The sequence below is a fragment of the Stenella coeruleoalba genome, assembly GCF_951394435.1.
Source record: "Stenella coeruleoalba genome assembly, chromosome: 18".
NCBI lineage: Eukaryota > Metazoa > Chordata > Mammalia > Artiodactyla > Delphinidae > Stenella > Stenella coeruleoalba.
The window spans coordinates 3,996,351-4,013,986 of NC_137164.1; the positions used below are offsets into that span (position 1 = coordinate 3,996,351).

At 38.7% G+C, this 17,636-nt stretch overlaps 1 long non-coding RNA gene across 2 annotated transcripts; it reads right to left on the bottom strand.

The window, feature by feature from the left end:
- Nucleotides 1-352: 352 nt before the first annotated feature.
- Nucleotides 353-17,107, bottom strand: LOC307176557. 2 transcript variants are annotated; one of them, XR_013824828.1, is made up of 5 exons: nt 17,032-17,107; nt 13,977-14,061; nt 6,708-6,825; nt 4,746-4,870; nt 353-1,009 (listed from the first exon to the last, which is right to left on the bottom strand). It is a non-coding gene; the product is annotated as an uncharacterized lncRNA (long non-coding RNA). The 2 variants fall into 2 exon arrangements; XR_013824829.1 differs by having other exon boundaries at nt 4,676-4,870.
- Nucleotides 17,108-17,636: the final 529 nt, after the last annotated feature.

Genomic DNA, 17,636 nt, shown 5'->3' on the forward strand with positions numbered 1-17,636 from the left:
CATTTTGCTGTGAAGCTAAAACTCCTCTAAAAACACAATTTTTAAAAATGCCTGCCAAGAGGCAGTGTCTCCTTCAAAAAAAAGGAAATAGGGATATTTTAAGTCTTTACCAAGAGACGCCACAAAGCAAAGCACACAGTACAGACTGGAGAGACTGGGGATTTGGAGGTTATATTAGTAGAGCTACAGATTCTCAGTGGCAGCAGTTTTGCCAACTCCAGAGCTGGTAATGGGGAGATTTTATTTATGCAAAGTGCATAAGGACAAAACTAAAGAGAACTCCAAATGTTGTAATAGGAAAGAATCTTTGTATTCTATTACAAGTTCATCACTAAAGGGATGTTGCCTAGAAGCTTAAATTACACATAAGGGCCCATCTCTGGGGCCCCTGCCCCCCCAGCTAAAGAGCATTAAGCTAAAACACCCTTGTTTGGCTCACAGGGAACATCCTGACCAGGCCCACCTGTGAATGACTGCAGGAGGGAGAAATTAACACAGCCCCTCCAGAGGCTGACTAGAACCCAGAAGTGTTTGACTTCACTCCCTCCCCTTTCAGTATAAAAGAAGCCTGAATTCTAACCCAGGCAAGGTGGTTCTTTGGGACACAAGTCCAGCATCTTCTTGGTCTGCTGGCTTTTCAAATAAAGTTGCAATTCCTTGTCCCAACACCTTGTCTCTCCATTTATTGGCCTGTATGTGGCGAGCAGCATGAGCCTGGCCTCGGTAACAAAGTGCTGGTAGTTTCTTACAGAAAGGAGCTTAGAGGGTGGGGTACACCTCGGGGGGTGGATCCGAGGTCTTCAACCCTCTCCACGCCCACCTGACCACCCACGCCACTGGCCTGTGCGATGGTGTAATCCGAGTTGTTGGTGGCCTGCGTGCCCTCGTTCCCCCTGATTCCCACACCCACGTGGGCCGTCTGGATCATCCGTCCCCGATGGCCAGGGTGCTGGCCTTTCCATGTTTCTTAACCATATCTACTATCTCAGCCTTCTGGAGGGGAGATAACCTGGAAAAAAAAAAAAAAAAGACAAACGACCATGTTTTAGTGTTCTGTTTTGGTTCATTTTACTTCATCCTGTTCTGAAAGGCTTTACAAAGGAGTCAGCAATAATCTACACACAGCCACATTCAAATGGCAGTTACTGGTAAATTTCCCAATTCATTAAGTAAGCTTTTTACAGATATAAGAAAGTTCCTACCTACCCCCACCAAAAACAAAAAGCAAAATAAAAAGTAAAACCAAAAAAACACAGAGTCACTGCTTTAACATCCCCAAAGAAATACACAATATTAGTAGCCCAGTTTACATGGAGTTTGCCATTTTCCCCACCACTACCTGTTGTCTCACGCTGGCCTGCTATATTAATTTACATTATCTACATACGTGAGAGGAAGATGTGGAGGGCTACTATTTCTGAAACTGTATGAAGGCATGTACCCAAAGACTGGAACACAGAGTAGCCTCTGAAAATCAAACTAATTGAAAAATACAAGGAGACATAAAAACGAGAAGGTTATCAGTCGGGAGAGTCAAGGTCATGCTGTGGAAACAACAGCAACAAACAAAAGCTAAGTGACTTAACAAAAGTTTGTTTCTTTCTCCTGTGATGTGTCCGTTGCAGATTAGGGTACGTCATTGATACCTTTTTTTTCGGAGACAAGCTACAGAAGCAAATTTTATATTCCTAAAAAATTTCAGAATAGCAGACCCTGTCTACCCATAACATATTTACAAATATGCCAAGGAAGGAGGGCAAAACTTTACCTCTTATTCATCCCTCATTTATTCATTCACTCAGCAAGCTAGACACGCACTTCATCAAAAATGATAAGGGCACACAAGGGTTTTATATTCTAGTAAGCAAATGGCCTCAGTTATCATTCTCTTCCCACAGAACAGCTCCTAAAAACTAATTTAAATTTAACCTTTTCAAACTTCAGGTGAGATTATTAAAAACTGAGGAGAGAGAAGGGTTCGTTGATTAGAACACACTCCAAATTTTAAGGTAGAAACACTATTGGTAAAAACTTTTGCTTCATAATGAAGAGAATATAATGCATTACCATCACTACATTGTAGGTATAATATGAAAAGTTTCTGAAGTAGAAGATGTTAGAAACCATTTATAAGCCTAGTTCCCATCAAGAGATACTGGTTCTTTTACTGAAATACTTGCAATGAAAATAACTTCACCATTTAGACTGATGATCACTTTCATATTTAGACTGTGATATTTGTGAAAGGGAAAAAAACTAACTCAGTTTGATTAATCTCAAGTCTGGCTCTTCATGTCTTAATTCAAATCTTAATTCCATCCTCTTGGCAACCAAGTTCTCCCAATATCAGGGACCAGCCCAGTAAGCCTTCTCTGCCCCCTGCCACATACCCTCAAGTCCTTCAAGCACTTCTTCATGCAGTTCTGCACCCTTTACCAAAGCTCCAAGTCAGCTCTGACCAGTTAAGGAGAGCACTGGACTATCAATTCTGATTTTGGAGCTCCCCACCCATATATGAAAATACAGCCTAAAATAATATTAGTCTTTTAACAACTATCTGTTAGTTGAGCTTCAATCAATAAAATATTTTAAGTCATGTTTCCATATGTGCATTAAGCCAAATCTCCTTAATCCTGGAATTGATTATACCCAATTGAGAGTCTTTACAGTCATGTCTGGAAAAGTTCATCTTGTCATTCTATTGGCTGAAACAGCACAGAAGTTCCAAAGTGTTCTATTTCACAATATCTGAAATAAGGGGGAGAAATCTACTAGGGATAGAAAAAAAAAAAAGTCAATATGCTATATAATGCAATAAGAAAACATAATCCTAAAACACAGTAGGAATTCAAAATAGACATTGAACAGCTAATTCCTACCCTTTTCAACTGAACAGACATTATTACTTTCCAAAAAAATCAAAGAAACTTATGACAATTATAAATCAACAACAAACAGGATATCCCCAAAGAAGAATGTAAACTATTAAAAAATGGAAACTCTAGGGATGAAATAATATACTATATGAACTTCAGATCTGAGACGGGAAAAGAAAGAATCAACTAATCTGAAGTTAGACCAGTAAAAAAAAAAATCTATTCCAAAGAAGAAAGGGAGGAAAACTGAAGAAAAATGCACAGTGCCACAGATCTCTCGTCAACATTGAGCATTCAATCATATATGTAATTGAAGTAAAGGTAAAGGAAAACAAAAGCAGCAGAAAAATACTTGCAGAAATAATGGTTGAAAACTTTGCAATTTGGTTAAAACACATTAATTTAGGGATACAATGAATCCAAAGTAGAATAAACACAGTGAGAACTACACTTAGTGGCAACATAGGCATACTGCAGGAACCCAATGACAAGGAGAAAATATGGAAAGCAGCAAGAGGAAGATGATACATCACATACAGGGCAACAACAATAAGATGACCTTCTCGTCAGGAACAATGGAGCCAGGAGACAACAGAATGACAAATTCAAAGTATGGAGAGAAAAAAACAACCGAGTATTTACGCTGATGATAGATTTAAGTTAGAAATCAATAACAGAAGGAAGATAGAAAATACCTAAATGTGTGGGAATTAAACAACACACATTTAAATAGCCCATGAGTCAAAAAGGAAATTGCAAGGAAAATGAGAAAATACTGTACCTTGAACTAAATGACAACATATCAAAATGTGTCAGCTGTAGTTAAATCATTGCTTAAGAAATATTTATGTCTTGAAATGCTTTATAGTAGAAAAGCTTAAAATCAACTATAAAAGCCTCTACCTTAAAGAACTAGAAAAAGAAAAAGAAATGAAATCTAAAATAAGGTGAAAGTAGAAAATAATACAGATATGAATATGTTGTATTATATATTGGAATATTATATTATTATATATTATGATTATACATTATATGACTATATTATATATATTAATGTTATATATATAATATATATGTACACATTATATATGCTATACATATCAGAATGCAAATAGAAACTGGACAAACCATAGAGTTGGCCCTTTGAAAAGATCAGCAAAATGGGTGAAGCCCAAGCTAGACTAATCAAGGAAAAACAAAGAGAGGAGTAAACACAAATTATCCACATGAGGAAGGAAAGAAGGAATACTACCACAAATTACACAAAAGTAAAAAATAAAATAACCCTGTGAAGAACTTTATGCCAACCTATTTGACAGCTAGATAAACAGACAAATTCCTTGAAAGACAAACTGCCGCAACTAACTGAAGAAGTAGAAAATATCTAAATATCTGCTGAAGAAATTGAATTATTCATCAAAATCTGTCAAAAAGAAAGTCTAGGTCCAGATTGTGTCAACAGTGAAATGTATCAGACATCTTAGGAAGAAATAACACTAATACTACAGAAAGTGTTTTAGAAAACAGAGGACAGAGGAACACTTCCCAACTCATTTTATCAGGCTGGAATTGTCCTAATACCAATGCTAGTCAAAGACATGAAAGGAAATAAAACCGCAAAGAAGTATCCTTCAGGGGCATAGACTAAAAATTCTTAATGAAATTTTAGCAGAATGTGTAGAAAAATAAAATTAAATCATAAAATTTTAAAGCCATGAAGGATGTTGGAGACGCAGCCTCTCTTCTTTTTTACTGCCCTCCACTCCTCTTTTAAGTAACAGTTTCAGCCAATTCCATACCCAGTTGTTTTCACCAGCTCAGCGTACAGGTCAGTCAGCAGACTTCACTTTTACGTGCATTTATGTTTACCGTTCAACTGATGGGGACACTTAAGAGTGAGGACACAGAGAAACCAAGGCACCGGATCACATAAGCCTGGATAATTGAGAGTTGGAGTCATAGTTGTGCCGGCTGGTGAGTGACCCCTGCAGAAGCTGGAAGGGAAAGAGAGTGAGGTCAGGTTGGTCATTCCGCGCTCCTCCCTGCAATGTCCTCCCCATCTGGTTGTCTGTCCGCCACAGCTCACTGCTCTCAGGGCAGCCCACTCTGCAGGATGCTCTCCTTTCAGGTCCCAGTGACCACGACCTCCTCTGATCCCTTTAGACCTAGGGCTACAGCAGCACTTTCACTGTTACCAGCATGTAAATAATCCCTCTGTTTTGCTTCTCATTTTAGGGTCCTGACAGCAAGTGTTTACTTTCAGAGCCAATGAGAGATGATGCCCCATTTCTGGGAGAGAGCATATGCAAATCTTCCTCTGGACACAAACCTATGAGGATGTGAGGCTCGGGTCTGCCACTGCCAAATGGGAACCAGCCTGGGGATAAAGCCTGCACCAGATGAATCACACAGGAGACACTGTTTGAGCCCACATCAAACCCTAAGTGAAGCCAGATTTAGGACAAACCACCAATAGTCCACGCAAGCCAACTGCTGGAATATTCATCCTTAGCGGCAAAATCAGCTGCTGTGTTTCCCCTCTCTGCTTCTCTGGTACATCCTTTCATTGTCCCTTCCAGTTTCCACCAGCATGGGTAGGGAGTGAGAGCAGAGAAAAAGTGAGAATTCCTCAAAATACTGTTATGATGCAAAAGGAAACCCGGTTTATCAAATCTGAACGGTTGAAAGAAACCATTTTGGCGAACTGATTACTGATGAGTTCGCTTGCTTCTCTCTCTTTTTTTTTTTTTTTTTTTTGCAGTACGCGGGCCTCTCACCGTTGTGGCCTCTCCCGTTGCGGAGCACAGGCTCCGGACGCGCAGGCTCAGCGGCCATGGCTCACGGGCCCAGCCGCTCCACGGCATGTGGGATCCTCCCGGACCGGGGCACGAACCCCGCGTCCCCTGCATCGGCAGGCGGACTCTCAACCACTGCACCACCAGGGAAGCCCTGCTTGCTTCTCTCTTGAGGTCAGTTCTACCTGCAGAGTTTTCAGCTATGTGACCTAATAAATTCCCTTTTCTCCTAAGCTGGATTTGAATTCAGCTTTCCATCATGTCTGTCAGCTCTAACTGATAGAAGACTAGGTCACAAAGAATCCTGAAGGCTAAATAAACTACAGACAGCTCAGGGGAAAGCAGAGTGAAGAACAGAAGTTGCTGCATATTTTTAGTAGATGCTGAATGACAGTGAGCACAGAAGGACATTTAAGGGAGGTGTGTGAAGCGTATAGCGGACCGCACTGATTGACGAGCACGCCTGTGATATATTGACGAGTCCAATGCCCTAACACGCTCTAAGAATTGGTCCATTTACTATTTTTACCGAGGAGCAAGGAACAACTATTCTGTACATAGTTTCATGATTTTCTCAGTTCCAGGCATCTTGGTTGTAGATGATTTGCTTTTTTAAAAGAACAATGTTTTTGCTTGCACTCCTATTCATAACTTCATTTTCCTCTAGGTGTCAGTGAATTGTTTTTAAATTTGCCCCTCACTGGAAATAAACGGAGGGCCTTTGTTCTACCTGAAAGACTTCTTTCATTTGGCCATTACATCGATGAACAATGTACCACTGAAAAATTATAAACTGCTTTTGAATAAATCTTAAACCTGACAATATGAATTAAATTCAGACTTTTCATTTCAGTTTGGGCAAATATTTTCCCAGGAAGGAACTTTGTCTCTACAAAAACTTATATTTCCATGTCTATATTTTCTTCACATAAACAATATTAAATATAGCAGGAAAAAACACAACAGTGAATATATTCTTACCTACCACATAATACTACTCTGCATGAGAGGGCCAAATTAAGGAAGCTCTTCTTACCTTCAAAGTGGAGGGTATGCGCCAATGTTTTATCATCAATGATTAGGGCCAGGTCATTTTGTTTACCTAACGAGGCTCCAAGATCTTGGCAGTTCTGATTAATCACTTGTTGTGTTGCCTAAAACAAAGAGGGGAAAATTACGTTATCTTTATCATTTTAAATATAAATGAAAAGACCTTTTGAGTCTAGATGATAGATTAAGGCGTATGTTTAGCTCCTTCTTCCCTGTGAAAATCTCACAGAATTGAAATTTAAAAGTAAATAAATAACATGAAAAGATGTTTGAGATCATTAGTCATCAGGTAAATGCCAATCAAAACCACAATGAGATACCACTTCATACCCACTAGCATGACTAAAGTTAAAAAGTCAGATAATAACAAGTGTTGGTGAGGATGTACAGAAATCAGAACTATCACACACTGCTGGTCAGAACGTAAAATGGTGCAGCAACTTCGGAAAATAGTCCAGCAGTTCCTCAAACAATTAAATGTAGAATTACTGAATGGCCCAGCAATTCCGCTCATTAGCGTATATACACTCAAGAGAAATGAAAACATATGTCTGCACAAAAATTTGTATATTAATGTACAAGCAGCAGCATTATTCATAATTAACCTAGGAGTGGAAACAAGCTGATGAATGGATAAACAAAACACAGTCTATCCATAGAATGAGGTATTCTTTAGCTACAAGAAAAGGTTTGAAGTACTAATGCATGGTACAACATGGATGAACCTAGAAAACATGGTAAGTTAAAGAAGCCAGTCACAAAAGACTGCCTGTTATATGACTTGGTTAATATAAAAGTCCACAGAGGCAAATCCATAGAAACAGAAAGTAGGTGAGTGTTGTTCAGGGGTGAGGGGAAGGAGGGTGAGGGAGATGACAGCTAAAGGGTACGGAGTTTGTTTTAGAGATGATGAAAAGTTTCTAAAATTGATTCTGCGGATGGTTGCGTATATCTGTAAATGCATTTAAATCCACTGAATTATCTTAAACAGATTAATTTTATGCCATGTGAATTATATCTCAATAAAGCTGTTTTTGAAAAGGTATGTAAGTAGTGAATTCTTAGTTGGAAAATATGGAAGGGTGCTAATAGCAGACGAGGAAGTTTGGGGAAATTTTGGAAAAACTTTAAAAGATGGGAACAGAATAATGGGGTCGACCTCTGTAAAACTGGGTATCAGGTGTCTAAGAGAGAAGGACTGTTGTAGAGAGAAGGATTGTTGTAGAGACTCGATTTAAGATGCAGGAGTCACCTCCTGTACCTTATTTTTTTTTACCCCATCCTTTCTTTCCTTCAAAATTCACATAAACTGTTGAAAGCTCAAAATTCTACACAGATGACTCCCATGCCAGTGACAGAGTCAAAAATTCAAGTAGTGGAGTATTTCCACCAAAACATGTAATAAAATTTTAAGTGATATAGATTAACGGTAAAGAAAATTCCTTCGTCAAATGCAAGTAGAATAAAAAAAAACTGGAAAATGTCAGTTATCACCATTTATTGAAAGACTGGTGGACCTGATGAGTGTACCAAATATTTATTGAGGTATCTGCTTTATTTCTACGACTCGCTAAAATGAATGCCATAAAGTAGTAAATCGTATTTAAGAGTTTATTATTTAATTATTTTTCTGAACTATAATTTTCACTTATATTCAATGATCGATAGAGGAGATTTAAGATCTCTACTTTCCTTAACATATTAATAAATGAAATTTTAACAACATGTGCCACTTGGGGAAAAATTTTAAAAAACACAACAGGTATCAAGCACCAAAAGATTTAATAAAATAATCCTCAAGTCTCTTTTTCTCAAAAGGGCTTCATTACTTATTACTCAAATGCAATAACTGTGTGTGTTTCCTGAATTAAAAGGTAATTTAATAATCCTTGAATTACTGAGGCCTTTAGATAAATTTGAAGGTCTAACGACGGATGGAATTCAAAAGCATGAAATTGGATTTCACACTGTGTAGGAACTATTAAGTGTAATATAACGTATACATCATATTAAACATTTCCACCTCTACTCTTTCCACACAGTTGACTGAATGTCCTGTGAATGGTCTCAAGTGACTGCAATTGTTCTTTCCCCCAAATGGAATCTGACAAAATTGAAGGCTGCCTCTACTTTAATAACTTTTCCCACGTTTCATTGATTACTGAACCCCAAACTTGGTGCTTTTCTAATTACCATATTGTTTTCAATTTTACAATTGCTTAGGAACACTAAATGCTTCAAGTTAAAACTGTCAGTTTTAATGTCTAATTTTTTTCTCTCGTCCCTAATTTATTTATCTGTCTCTCTTTTCCACTGCTTCTGCTGCCAGTACCAACAGGAGTTAAGCCAATTCTGACATAGTTCATTCTAGAATGTGATTTTGTGACTGACTTTCTGAAATTAATGACGTAAAATACAGTTTGGTAACCGGCAGCACATTATACGGGAAAAGTGCTTTATATGCTTCAATTATGTAAAACAAGTACATCAGTAATTTCATAATGATTATTTAGGGATAACGAGCTTTGAAAATGATATAACTTTAAAGTTTACAGGAACTTAAAACATGAGAAAAGCTTAGAGAGACAAAGTACCAGGATCACTATTTAAACCACAATATTTAAGTGAAATAAAGCCTTCCAAAGTAGGCTACACTAAGACTAGCTTCTGGATAATTCTAATTACCTATGTAATCGAGACCAAAATGTTCACAAATTTTGTAAACACAAATTTGAACATATGTCTCAGTTTCCTTTGGTGTATATAATTTGGAGAAATAAAAACTATACTTCAGATTTCATCTAATATTTAACAATGGAGGGGCTTTATAAAACACGAGAAGACGCTGCTCTATGTTATACTTTTAAAACCGTCATTAATGGGACTTCCCTGGTAGCGCAGTGGTTAAGAATCCGCCTGCCAATGCAGGGGACACGGGTTCGAGCCCTCGTCCGGGAAGATCCCACATACCGCAGAACAACTAAGCCCATGTGCCACAACTACTGAGCCTGCGCTCTAGAGCCCACGCACCACAACTAGTAAGTCCACACGCCACAACTACTGAAATCCGTACGCCTAGAGCCCACGCTCCGCGGTAAGAGAAGCCACCGCAATGAGAAGCCCACACTGCAACAAAGAGTAGCCCCCGCTCGCTGCAACTAGAGAAAACCCACGTGCAACAATGAAGACCCAACGGAGCCAAAAATGAATTAATTTTTTTAAAGGCCTTATTAATAGTACAAAAGCTATATACAACCCCAAACACATGCAAACTAAATTGAGAAATAAAGAAAAATGATAGAAAAGATACCATCACTATGATATGCTATGAAGAGGTAAGACATGAATTGACTACTCCTTAAACATGATGAGATTTCTTTTCTTCTATTATGTTGAATACTTTATTGAGGTATAATAGGCAGACAGGAAAATGCACAAATCTTAAACGTACAGCTCAATGAATCTTTATACACACACACACTTGCTTCCAGTTAAGAACCATGACTGCTATACATGTAATAAAAGTGTTTACTCAGAAGAAAACTTAAAGTTCTAATAAAAAGTGATTATTTGATACATAAAAATCAAGAAACTGGGGAAAAATGGTTTAGATTAAAAATATACACTTAGTGAAATAGAATATAACATAAAAAGCAGAAAAAAAACCCCATGAAAATCTAAAGTTATGTAAATCTATGAGTAAAGTATAAAAGACTATTTTTATCTTAATTTCTTTCAAACACACTGAACTGTTTAAAGCAAAAATTATACCATTGGCTTATGAGGATTTAACGTATTAAGATAAATACATTTAAATGAGTGTATAGGAAAACTATAAAAGTTCAGCAGAGGGTAGGAAATAAACCTCTACGATTCTAGGTTTCGGTAAGAATGTCACTGCCGTTCTTACACCAAAAAAGCTGAACGTACTGAATATCAACTCCACTTGCATCCGTCAGAGAACTGAGGTTACAGGACTAACTGCCACCCCAGAATCTGGACAGACGTGTGGACACGGAGAATTACAGCTGAGATCTGTTTATCTGGAGCAGAAGCCGGAGCCATGAGCGAGTAGGAACACTTAAAGGGTAATTTTGAGGAATTGTTGGAGGCTGAGTGTGGACTAGTAGGAAAGTGAGTGTGATCTTAGCGGGTGGCCCTCACACTTCTGTGCGTTTACCTCTGAGAACCTCACAGTGAGATTCTCATGGTGAAAAGCTAAAGCAATTCCCCTCATGGCTCAGCAGAAGGAGGGGAAAAGTAACCGTTTTGAAATATGCCCAGAGCATTCTCCACTGCAAAAGCCTAGTCTCCCAGGTTAAAGACTTTACCAGAACCTTATCCCACCTGGAGGGAAAGGCATTTACCCAACTCCAGCCCCCTCGGGCCTCCCTGTCTCACCTAAGGGGAGAAAGAAAGCACTAAGAAACACTTATGAAGACACAAGGGGCACAGTTTCAGTTAAAGACTGAGATTTAATCGTAAGATTACAGAACACTTCCCCTCCCACATACCCTAACACCACACCCACAGGGCTGTAAAAACACTAACAGAAAGGAAGAATGTCATGGGCTCAACAGTAGACTGGACACAGCTGAGGAAAGAGTTAACAAGCTTAAAGATATGTCAACAGAAACTTCCCAAAGTGAAATTCAGAGAGGAAAAAAAAAAAAAACCACAACAGAATATTCAAGAACTGCGGGACAATTTAAAAGGTCTAACATACAAGCAATTGTAATACTAGAAGGAGAAGAAATAGAGAACACAAGGAAAAGTTTGAGTCCTAATGACTGAAAAGCTTCCAAAATTAACTGCAGACACAAGAGCATAGACCCAGGAAGTTCAGAAAATACCAAGCAGGATAAATGCCAAAAATCTACACCTAGGCATATCATATTCAAAGTGCATAAAACCAAAAACAAAGAGGAAATCTTGCAAGAATCCAGAGCGGGGAAAAAATCCACCTTACCTGTAGATGAATAAAGATAAGAAATGATAGAATTCTCATCACAGACCTTGCAGTCAAGAAGAAAGTAAAATATTTAAAGTATTGAAAGAACAAGAAACCCCAACCTCGAATTCTATATCCAGTGAAATTAACCTTCAAAGTGAAAGAGAAATAAAAACTTTCTCAGACAAACAAAAACTGAGGAAGTCCATCGCCAGCAGATCTGCCTTGTAAGAAATATTTTTTAAAGTTTTTCGTAGAGAAGAATGATCATGTCAGAAACTCAGACCTACATTTTTTAAAAGGAAGTGTCAGAAAAGGAATAAATGAAATCTATTTAAAATTCTTTAAAAATGAGTCTAAGAAAATGATACAGTAAAAAATATTTAACAGAACTAGCCATTTAACTTTTAAGGGCAAGGATGTTCAATACTGAATTCCAAAGTTCTTTCATTCTTTTTTTTTTTGCGGTGCGCGGGCCTCTCACTGCTGTGGCCTCTCACTAATGGGGCCTCTCCCGCTGCGGAGCACAGGCTCCGGACGCGCAGGCTCAGTGGCCATGGCTCACGGGCCCAGCCGCTCCGCGGCATGTGGGATCCTCCCGGACCGGGGCACGAACCCGCGTCCCCTGCATCGGCAGGCGGACTCTCAACCACAGCGCCACCAGGGAAGCCCTGTACTGGTTTCTTTATACATCACCAAGCACTGCTGATACTTTCAGCTAAATCTAGGTAGGCAACACACAGAGTTCTCAGACCTGCGAGAGAGGGATAACCTGGACAGGCTTGCAGGGATCAGGGAGAAGGAGGAATTGAAAACAAAATCCAAAAGCATTTCAGAGCCCGTGGGACAGAGAAGGCCTTCGCGTGGCCCTGCCGGACCTGCCCTGGTCTCCCTACTGATCCTCCTTCGTCCCCTCCCCCTTGCTCACTGTGGCGCCCCGCCAGTCCTCTTATTTCCCCGACACTCGGACTTGCTTTTCCCTCTACTGGAACACTTTCTCCTGGAGAGCCCGTGGTTCTCCCTCCCTTCCTGCAGTCTCTGCCTAACTCACCCCATACAGAGAGCACCCCATCCCTCTGTTCCCTTCATCCTGCTTACTTCCTCTGCATAGCACTCATCACCCCACGACATCATCTATTACTGGCAAATTCCCACAGAGCATTAGCTCTCTATGTCTTCTTCACTTCTGTCCTGGAAGCTGAGAACAGTGCATGGCACTGAACAGATGCTCAATAACTATTTGTTGAATGAAGGAAAGAACCAATGAGGCTTCAGTTTCCAAGTTAGTACACCAGAAAATCACCAAAATAACAGAAAATGAATTTAAATCCCATTTTGCGAGGACTTGTTTGAAAAACATTTTTTCCTTAAACCAGACTGTAGTATTTTAGGCTAACTCCTGTAAAACATTCAAATACTCAAGGATTCCCTAGAAACGAATGCTCTGCAGAAGAGCTATAGAAGTTGTTATTCTGCTTTGAGCTCAATTGTAATATAGTTCCCATACGCTTCTACCTATTGTAATCTGCTTACAGCACAGGTATATTTTCAGATAGCAGTAAAAGGCCCAAAATGCAAACTTGCAAACTATCCATACTTTCAGACAAGACACACGTGTCTGTAGGAAGCAGCAGCTTATAAACTAAAAGGAGAAAGCGGGCTGCAGCTTTCAAGGTATTATTAGCTTTACCCTTATTTGATATTACACCTTGCTTTGCAAAGCTTCTATAAACCTTTCAGTAGATGTGGTTCTTATTCAAAACTCACTCAAGGAATTTTCTTTCCTTAAGAGATGGATGATAAGTCAAAATCAGAAGGATAAGAGAATGGCAGGAAAATATCAACTATGTCAGCGTTCTGAGTTATATGCACAAAATAATTAACTTCAAAATACATAACAAACTGGAAAGACCTCCCTTTTTCTCCAACTATAGGCGGAGTTCCTACTACAGCTTGATAAAAGGTAATGCTTAGCAGATAGAAACAGATAATAGACTGAGGATGTTGCCTTAGGAATAAAGGAAGAGCCACATAGTAAAAACATACATTTTACTGTTTGTGCATAAGCACAAAATACCGTTGGAAGTGGGAGGAAGGGAAAATACTAGTAATGTCTTGACAGGGTTTGTTTGGGGAACCATTTATTTTTAAGCAAACAGAAGGCATACAAGGTCTCACATACCAACAAGCTCCCCCTTGCCCACCTGTGGGCCTGAGCATCAGTGACATGCATTGAGGCTACAGTTTCAACAGTCGAGAACAGCATTACGAAAGGGAAGTCGATTCTAAACAATTTTCACTTACCTTCTTTGGCAAAACATTCCAGATGGGCTAAAGTCTCCTCCACAAAGAGAGAATCTTCTGAAAGTCTCTCATAAATCACTGAATCCTATAGAAAACACACACAAACACACAAATACACACACTGTGATTAACATTTAAGCACGACAGTCTAAATTATAAATACTATTCTATAATTTTATTGTTATAGCAATAGATGTGAAGGAGCTGAAGCAGCCCCAGTGAACGCACAATTCCAGGAAAAAATATGCTACATACAGAGGGACAAAGACAAGGAACACAGCAGATTTCTCATTGGGACAATACAAGTGGGAAGCCAGCGGAGCAAAGTCTTCACAGCACTGAAAGAAAAAATGGTCAGCCTGGAATTCTATACTCAGCAAAAATTGATTTCAAGATGAAGATTAGAAAAAAATGAAGATGAAATGAAGATTTTTTTCCAACTTAGGCTGAAAAAATTTATCACCACCAGATCTACTGTATAAGATATGGCAAAGGAACCCCTTCAGATAAAAATCATTATACCAAATGTTAACATGGGTCTGAAGAGCACTGAAAATGGTATTCACATGAGTATATATACATTGTTTTTCTTGTTATTTAACACTAGAACCAACTACATGATCCCTAGAAGAAACACACTTTAAAGACACAAATGGGTTAAAGGAAAGAAAAAGCTATACCATACTAATACTAATCAAAAGAAATCTGAAGGAACAAATTGGTAAATTGACCTAGATCAAAGTTACTAACTTCTGATCTTCAAAAGATACAGTTAAGGAAATGAAAAGTTAAGCCACAGACTGGAAGAGATATGGGAACATATGTATATGTATAACTGATTCACTTTGTTATAAAGCAGAAACTAACACACCATTGTAAAGCAATTATACTCCAATAAAGATGTAAATATATATATATATATATATATTTGCAAGTAATATATCTGATAAAGGACTTGTTTCCAAAATAAGTAAGAACTCTCAAAACTCAATAAGAAAAAAAGTTACTTAAAAAAAAAGTTAACTATTAAAACACGTTTTAACAAGGAAAATAAGTGGATGGTGTGTAAAAAAGAGTTGACATGGCAGATCAGAGACTGCTATCCTTAGAAAGACCTACTTACAAAATTGGCCCTTGGCTGGCATCTAGAAATTTGGCTGGTAAACAATTCTCTAAACTGATACAAACTTTCCCTGTGTGACCCCCATGGGATTCCTCCAGACACTGCTCATGTCTTTTCTTTTGTGATCTAGCTGTATATCTTTATTACATTGCTGTAATGAATCTTAGCCATGAGCACAACTATATGCCTAGTCCCATGAATCCTTTTAGAGATTCACTAAAAGCATAGGGGTGGTCTTGGGAACCCCCATCACAGATGGCAAATAAACATATGAAAAGATGTTTGCTATCATCAGTCAGCATGGAAATGTAAATTACATTCACAATGAGGTACACACCTATTAATATGGCAAAATTAAATAGACTAACCAGGCCAAGTGTTGGTGACAACTGCTGGTAGGAATGTAACTACAATTTGGTGGTTTCCTAAGAAGTTGAAATATGCCTACCACATGATCCAGTAACTTTACTCCTAGTTATTTATCAAATAGAGATAAGACCATATGTCCATACAAAGAGTTGCAAACAAATGCTCACAGGAGCATTCTTTGTAGCAGCCCAAACTGCAAACAAAATGTCCAGCAACAAATGAACAGATGAACAAATGCTGGTATATCCATTCAATGGAAGCTACTCGGCAATACAAAGAAATGAACTACTGGTACAAGCTACAACATGAATGAATTTTAAAATAATTATGGGTGAAAGAAGCCAGACAAAAAGTCATATACACTATATGACTTTGTATAAAACTTTAGTAATTGAAATGAATCTATAGTGACAGAAAGCAGATCAGCGTCAAAACTTAACAAAATGGGGCTTCCCTGGTGGCGCAGTGGTTGAGAGTCCGCCTGCCGATGCAGGGGACACGGGTTCGTGCCCCGGTCCAGGAAGATCCCACATGCCGCGGAGCGGCTGGGCCCGTGAGCCATGGCCGCTGAGCCTGCGCGTCCGGAGCCTGTGCTCCGCAGCGGGAGAGGCCACGACAGTGAGAGGCCCGCGTACCGCAAAAAAAAAAAAACTTAACAAGATGTACATTTTAAATATGTACCATTTATTTTATGTCAAGTTTACCTCAGTAAAGCTGGGTTTCTTAAGGTACACACGGTAGTGAACAAATACATAGGTGCTTTATAAAAAGAGATTTACAGACGTAAAGCGAATTCCTGAGACACCAAATCCAAGCACTTTGGGCTTGGAACTGGGATCAACATTCCTGCTGCAAACCCTTAGCGTCAACCATCTAATCACTGGTTCTCAAAAAAACAACTGAGTGACAGCAAGTTTTCACTGACATAAAAGTTTAGTAAAATTATGGTGTGAGCCACCACAAATTTCAATGGGCTCAGCTTGGGCGGGGGGCGGGAAGCCTTCTCGGTTGCCCTGAGATGGACTTTTCAATCTTGGGTAATGCTGTTAACAACCAGTGATAACAGCGCATACAAAGTAACAACGTTTCAAAATATTGTGGGAGTTTGGGGGTTTTGTTGAGCACGAGCCACTTTTCTCCTTGCTTGGCCCTGCAATAAACCATTCTTTGCTTTAAAAAATAAAATAATAAAATAAAACATTGTGAAGTTGTAAAAGGCTTCCTGTAAGTTGTTGGAACATAGAGGGAAGGAGTTACATGAATAATGAATCCCACTGTGTTTATATGAAATGTCCAAGAAAGACAAATCTATAGAAACAAAAAGTAGATTCGTGGCTGTTGGGAGCCGGAAGTAGGACTAGGGGGTTACTGCAAACGGGCAGGAGAGATCTTGTCGGGGTGATGGAGACGTAAAATCGGCTTCTGATGATTGTTGCACGGCCCTGTAAATGTGCTAAAAACCATCGACTTGTACACTTAAAATGAGTGTTTTCATGGTGTAGAAATTAAACCTCAATAAAACTGTTCAAAAAACCCCCCAAAAAACCGAATCCCAGAACTTACATCCCGTTTGCAGTAGAGCCGGAGCTGTCTTGTAGGAGTTCGCACAGTTACAGACATCCTCTTTCTAGTACTAAAACAATGGAGTGTATTATTAGTTTCTAGTTTCCTCAGTACATGACACTAATACCCACACAAAAAATTCAAAGTCCAAAGAATTCTAATCGAGTCCTCAGCTGCTCATTGCTGAAAAGGGCAGCATGTTTCTTGCCAGCCTCTTCTTTCTTCTTTACCTGCTTCCTTTAACTGCGATTCTAATTTTAAATCTCCACCTTCTCCTGTTCTTTTCTTCCATGGAAGTTTACTGACACAAACGTATGTAATAGATTCTATTATGATATGTTATATTAATATAATTACAGATATATTATCATATTTTATATTAATATGTACTATTATAACATAGTACATGACATCTATAATGTAATATACCTTTCTTATGTTTTATATGTACAAATATTACTTATAATATAATACATAAATTTTATATACATGTAATATATATAATATAATCATGAAAATTTGACGAGGAAAGGGGAAAGCAGCCCTGGGTCTGTGTATTATTCAGTCCTCACACCATCTTTAGCAACTAGGCCGTCCTGCCCCCA